This window comes from Gopherus evgoodei, chromosome 2, assembly GCF_007399415.2.
Source record: "Gopherus evgoodei ecotype Sinaloan lineage chromosome 2, rGopEvg1_v1.p, whole genome shotgun sequence".
Classification (NCBI taxonomy): Eukaryota; Metazoa; Chordata; order Testudines; family Testudinidae; genus Gopherus; species Gopherus evgoodei.
In genome coordinates, this window is record NC_044323.1 from 258,935,866 (window position 1) to 258,942,539 (window position 6,674).

Consider the following 6,674-nt stretch of genomic DNA (forward strand, 5'->3'; position numbering starts at 1 on the left):
GATGCATTTCAGTGATGGATGAACCTATTCCCACTTTGGTATAGTTTGTGAAGTACTTTTAGGCCAGGGGCTTGGACAAATATATTATTACAGTTACCCTAATTAAAGTGTTCAGAATGGTTGTCTTAGAAACAGTATGGCGTAATCTACTGTGTGCTTTGAGGTTTCATGCTGGCTGCCTAACTTCCCTATCATTCTCAGCATGTTTGCTGATTTCCTGCTTGTTATATTCTTGGTTGTAACCCTTCCCTTACTCACCTCTTCAGCTATTTCACAGAGTATGTGTTTGTATATTTATTGTCAAAAAATGCATCTTCTAGCATGCATAGTTCTGCACACTCATTTTCTAACCTTTAAAAATAAACTTTGTTTCCACTTCATACACACTTAAATCATGTTGTAATCACTTGACCCACTGCTAAATTTTCCATTCTGTCTGGCTGGGCTTTAACAAGCAATTCCAAGTCTGTCAAGCTAGCACAGCAAAAAATTGATCTTACACAGAATTCTTTACACAAAAAGAATATTTTTCTGGCTTGAAGTTCATTGGAGGCCATAAGTGCACTAAAACCTTTCACCCAGGGTAGATCAGGACTCAAGTGCCAGCAATGCTAGAAATAGACTTGCCACAAGGCAGTTAGATCACCTATTGCCAGTATTAGCTGCTGTAGATAATACTCCCACCCTTTGTTCTTCTATAATGAACATGGGGACCACTGTCTTTCTCTCAAGTGTGTGATCCTCTCACCCTCTAGTGGCTGTAACCTAGAGGACATATAGCTCTAATGGTTTTCTGAGAATTTTTTCGTGTGCTCAGTTGCATCTCTCTTAATTAAAGTCACACATCCACGTATGTGTTTCTGAACAATTAAGCATACGCTCCAGGCTCAGACTATAACAAGAGTTGAATCCTTAGTGCTGAAGTGTTCACATTAGTACAAATGCACTTCTCATTATCTTTTAGTGCTGGTGACATTTTTCCTCCAACCACCAAGGGGTTTAGTTTTCTTTTCATTCAGAAACAGAGTAGGCCAACCACAGATTGTACAACTGAATTTTAACACATTTCAACAATTACAGGAGTATCCTTGGGTCTGAAACAGAGTTTCTATAAGCATCTTCCAAGTTTTAGTTCTCCTTCCCCCCCTGCATGGGGACGAGGAAGATGATGATAAGGAGGAGGTTGAAGATAGCGCACAGCAAGCAAGCGGAGAAACTGTTTTCCCCGACAGCCAGGAATTGTTTTTCACTCTGGATCTAGTCCCCTCCCAACCCACCGAAGGCGGGCTCCCGGACCTAGAAGGCAGAAAAGGGACCTCTGGTGAATGTACCTTTGTAAATATTGTACATGGTTTAAAAGCAAGTGTGTTTAATGATTAATTTGCCCTGAAGACTTGGGATGCACTTGCAGCCAGTACAGCTACTGGAAAAGTCTGTTAACGTATATGGGGATGGAGCGTAAATCCTCCAGGGACATCTCAATGAAGGTCTCCTGGATGAACACCTAAAGCCTTTGAAAAAGGTTTATGGGGAGGGCAGCCTTATTCTGTCCTCCATTACCACACCAGGCCAGTAGCACATAATCTGGAATCATTGCATAATAAAGCACGGCAGCATATGGTCCCAGTGTTTGCTGGCATTCAAGCAACATCTGTTCTTTATCTCTCTGTGTTATCCTCAGGAGAGTGATATCATTCATGGTCACCTGGTTGAAATAGGGGAATTTTATTAAGGGGACATTCAGAGGTGGCCATTCCTGCTGGGCTATTTGACTGTGGCTGAACAGAAATCATCCTGTGCACCACATGGTGGTGGGAGGGGTGAAGCGATCATCGCAGAGAATAGGGTGGGGTGGAGGGGTTTAGTTGGGTTTGTGCTGCACATTAACCTGAAAACTGCAGCCCCTCCTTTTAAATGGATAACCCAATGGGTGCTTGGTATGGGACATGAGGGCGCTGCTGTTTGAACCCATTCCCACATGTTATGAAGGTTAAAGAAGCCAAAAGACTGTGGCTTATCATGTCTACCTGCAAGCCAAATTCTGTTGCCCGTCGGCCCTGTGTGTGTGATCTCTCACACCAAACTGGCAGGCCCTCAATATAAGAGGCAAAATGTGACCTTGTAAAGAAAGCACACGTGCTATGTACTGTTAACAGCTTGGTTCACCGTGAAAGAGTCTACCTATTGTTCTTTAAAATGTGTCTTTTTAAATACTACTCTCCCTTTTTTTTTTCCCTGCTGCAGCTGCAAATGTTTCAAATGCTCCCCGTATCATCTCCCTCCCAGAGGCTAGCAAAGATTAGAAGGCAAAAAAAGGACACTCACGATGAAATGCTCTCTGAGCTCATGCAGTCCTTTCACGCTGAAAGAGCAGTGGACAGGTGGCAGGATCAAGATGATAGGTGGCATCAGCGTGATGAAAGGAGGCAGGAAGCAACGCTTAGGCTACTGGAGGATCAAACTGATATTCTCCGGCGTATGCTGAGGTGCAGGACAGGCAGCAGGATCACAGACTGCTACTGCAGCCCCTGCATAGCCAACAGCCCTCCTCCCTAAGTTCCATAGCCTCCTCACCCAGACGCCCAAGAACGCTGTGGGGGGGCTTCTGGGCGCCCAACCACTCAACCCCAGAGGACTGCCCAAGTAACAGAAAGCTGACATTCAATAAATAAGTTTTGAAGTGCAGTGTGGCCTTGTCCTTCCCTCCTCCCCTCATCCCCCACCCCTCCCAGGCTACCTTTGTGTGACGAATTAATACAGAATGCATGAATTTGAAACAGCAATGACTTTATTGCCTCCGCAAGGGATGATCAAAGGAGGGGAGGGAGGGTGTTTGGCTTACAGGGAAGCAGAGTGAACTAAGGGGGTGGGTTTTCATCAAGGAGAAACAAACAGAACTTTCACCCTGTAGCCTGGCAAGTCATGAAACTGGTTTTCAAAGCATCTCTGCTGTGCTCTTGTAACCGCCCTGGTGTCTGGCTGCATGTAATCACCCGCCACGGGATTTGCCTCAACCTCCCACCCCGCCATAAATGTCTCCCCCTTACTCTCACAGATATTATGGAGCACAGAGCAAGCAGTAATAATATTGGGAATATTGGTTTCGCTGAGGTCTAACCGAGTCAGTAAACTGCACCAGCGCGCTTTTAATTGTCCAAAGGCACATTCTACCACCATTCTGCACTTGCTCAGCAGGGTGCCTGTGTATGGCTTCATGAGCCATGGCATCAAGGGGTAGGCTGGGTCGCCTTGGATAACAAAGCATTTCAACATCCCCAGTGGTTATTTTCTGGTCTGGGAAGTAAGTCCCTTTCTCCAGCTGTTCAGACCAGAATTCCTGAAGATGCGAGCGTCATGCACCTTTCCCAGCCATCCCACGCTGATGTTGGTGAAATGTTCCTTGTGATCCACCAGTGCTCGCAGCACCATTGAAAAGTATCCCTTTCAGTTTATGTACTGGCTGCCTTGATGGTCCGGTGCCAAGATAGGGATATGTATTCTGTCTATCACCCCACCACAGTTAGGGAATTCCACTGCAGCAAAGCCATCCACTATGACCTGCACATTTCCCAGAGAGTCACTACCCTTGATAGCAGCAGCTCAGTGATTGCATTGGCTACTTGGATCACAGCAGCCCCCACAGTAGATTTGCCTACTCCAAATTGATTCCCGACTGACCGGTAGCTGTCTGGCATTGCAAGCTTCAAGAGGGCTATGGCCACTTGCTTCTCAACTGTGAGGGCTGCTCTCATCTTTGTATTCTTGCGCTTCAGGGCAGGGGAAAGCAAGTCACAAAGTTCCATGAAAATGCCCTTACGCATGCGAAAGTTTCACAGCCACTGTGAATCATCCCAGACCTGCAACACTATGCAGTCCCACCAGTCTGTGCTTGTTTCCTGGGCCCAGAATCAGCATTCCATGGAATGAGCCTGCCCCATTGCCACCAGGATGGCCAAATTGCCAGGGCCCGTGCTTTGAGAGAAGTCTGTGTCCATGTCCTCATCACTCTTGTCACTGCGCTGGTGCTGCATACACTACAGGATAATGTGTGTGGTGTTTACAGTGCTCATAACTGCTGTGGCTATCTGAGTGGGCTCCATGCTTTCCATAGTATGGCGTCTGCACGGAAAAAAGGCGCAAAACAATTCTCAGCCATTGCTGTCACTGAGGGGCGATTGGCAATATGGCTTACAGGGTTGGCTTACTGTACTGTTCCTGCAGTCTCCGCCACCCATTGGAATTCTGAGTTGCGCTCCCAATGCCTGATGGCTCAAAAACATTGCCGTGGGTGGTTCTGGATACATGTCGTCAGCACCCCTCTCCCCCCCATGAAACAATGGCAAAAAATTGTTTCTTGCCTTTTTCCTGGGTTATCCGTGCAGACGACATACCACGGCAAGCATGGAGCCTGCTCAGCTGTCACCGTATGTCTCCTGAGTGCTGCTGGCAGACGCAGTACTGCACAGCAGCATCCCCTTGCCTTGCCCTGCGGACAGCAGATTGTACAATACGATTGCTAGCCATCATCGTCCCCCCGTGAGTGCTCCTGGCCGCCTCGGTTATGTTGGTCGGGGGTGCCTGGGCAGACATGGGTGCTCCTGACCAGCCTTAGTAGGTTGGTCAAGGGCGCATGGACAAAAATGGGAATGACTCCAGGTCATTCTTTTCTTTCAGTTTCATCTCATGGAGATTCAGTCCTGCGTGGAATACCATGCCAGCTGGAGGCTTCTGCCTTTGGCTGCTCTCCCAGTTGGCAGCACCACAGAGATGCACCTACCCCTTGCTCCCATGACTCATGAAGCATGGACAGCAGTAAAGAGCAGTTCAGCTATAGGCTGAGCAAGTGCAGAATGGTGGTTCACTCTACTTCCCTGTAATCTCACCGCCCTCCCCTTCCCTTCCACATTTGTTCTCTCCTTGCAGAGGCAATAAAATCATTGTTTCAAATTCATGCATTCTTTATTAATTCATCACACAAATGGGGGGATAACTGCCAAGGTAGCCTGGGAGGGGTAGGGGAGGAGGGAAGCACAGGGGTGGAGTAGTTGAAGGTCCTCCCCTCCCAGAATAGCATGCAGCTCATCATAGAAGTGGGACACCTGGGGTTCTGACCCAGAACGGCTGTTTGCCTCTCTGGTTATTTGGTAGGCTTGCCTGATATTCCAGGCAGGACCGAATCTCCATTAGACAAAACTTAAAGAAGGGAATGACCTGGAGTCACTCCCATTTAATGTCCAGGAACCCCTGACCAACCTCACCAAGACCAGCCAGGAGCACCCATGTCTGCCCAGGAGCTCCCGACTGACCTCACCAAGGCCGGCCAGAAGGAACCAGGAGACAGCAGTAGACAGTAAAATACGGCTACTAACCATCTTCGCTAACTTGCAAAGGCACGGAGCTGCTGCTGTGAAGCCCTGCAGTACCACGTCTGCCAGCAGCACCCAGGAGATGTACATTGACAGTGAGCTGAGCGGGCTCCATGCTTGCCATGATATGTCGTCTGCACAGATAACCCATTAAAGAAGGTAAGAAACGATTTTTTGCCATTGCTTTCATGGATGGAGTGGGAGGCTGATGTACCCAGAACCACCTGCGACAATGTTTTTGCCCCATCGGGCATTGGGAGCTCAACCCAGAATTCCAATGGGTGGCAGAGACTGCGGGAATTGTGGGATAGCTACCCACAGTGCACCGTTCTGAAAGTCGATGCTAGCCTCTGTACTGTGGATGCACTCCGCCGACTTAATGGTCTTAAGTGGGGACACACACAATCGACTGTATCAAATCAAATTCTAAAAAATCAACTTATATTAAATCCACCTAATTTTGTAGCATACATATACCCTGAGAAACAGAAAATGGCCAATAAAGGAAACAAGAAGAGGAGAGTGCAAGGTGAGAGGATATGGGTGGGGAGAAAGGGATAGCAGAATGGGAAGGAAAGAGGCAGAGAGAAGCAGCAGAAGGGCAATGGGAGGAGGATATATTGTGCAGCATAACTTCAATCTGGGCCAATGATATGTCAAAGCCTTTAAGTGGAAGAAGTCTCATTTACGAAAAGATTGCTAGAACTTTATGGGCAATACTACCTATGTACTTAGACAAGATTCTCCAGTTCCTTTTGGCAGTGGGAGCTGGAATTAAACCTACTAGTGCTAAACCGTTTAGCATTAGCAGCAAGGCAGCTTCACTACCCAGTCCCAAAAGGTTAAACTTCAATGAGTCTCTTAAAAAAATAGTGACAATTGAGTTTTGCTGTAAGGTTAGGCGGGGGGTGGGGGAGGGAAGAGGGGGCAGTTCCTCCTTTTCTCTCAAGGGTCTCATTGTGGGTATCTGCAATACAGCCAGAAACCATGACTCCAGCTCAAAACATGTTTAAATAGTAAAACTGACATTCAGAGAACTTAACCAAGTGGAATTTGACACTAAGCTATGAATAGTATTTCAATGTGATAACTATTTATGTTTCATATTGCCTCTCTCTGCCCCCCCCCCCAGCACCAAGGATCCCAAAGCACTTGGCAAACTTTGGACCTGATTTTGCAACTTCTTGTATGCAAACAGCTGCAGTTGCACTGAAGTCATCCAGAGCTCACCAGTCTGCCTATGAGCAAGAAGTTGCAGGACTGGGGCCCTGGTGCTGGAAGGGGTGGATGAACAACTCTCAGAGGTCT

General features: G+C 47.4%; 1 long non-coding RNA gene across 1 annotated transcript in view; it reads left to right on the forward strand.

The window, feature by feature from the left end:
- The window catches only part of LOC115647014, a 143,606-nt gene extending 140,873 nt beyond the window's left edge, over nucleotides 1-2,733 (forward strand). Inside the window, exon 3 of the long non-coding RNA XR_003999189.1 lies at nucleotides 2,245-2,733. This is a non-coding gene — a long non-coding RNA (uncharacterized LOC115647014). The remainder of the gene's footprint in view (nucleotides 1-2,244) is intronic.
- The last annotated feature ends 3,941 nt before the right edge of the window (nucleotides 2,734-6,674 follow it).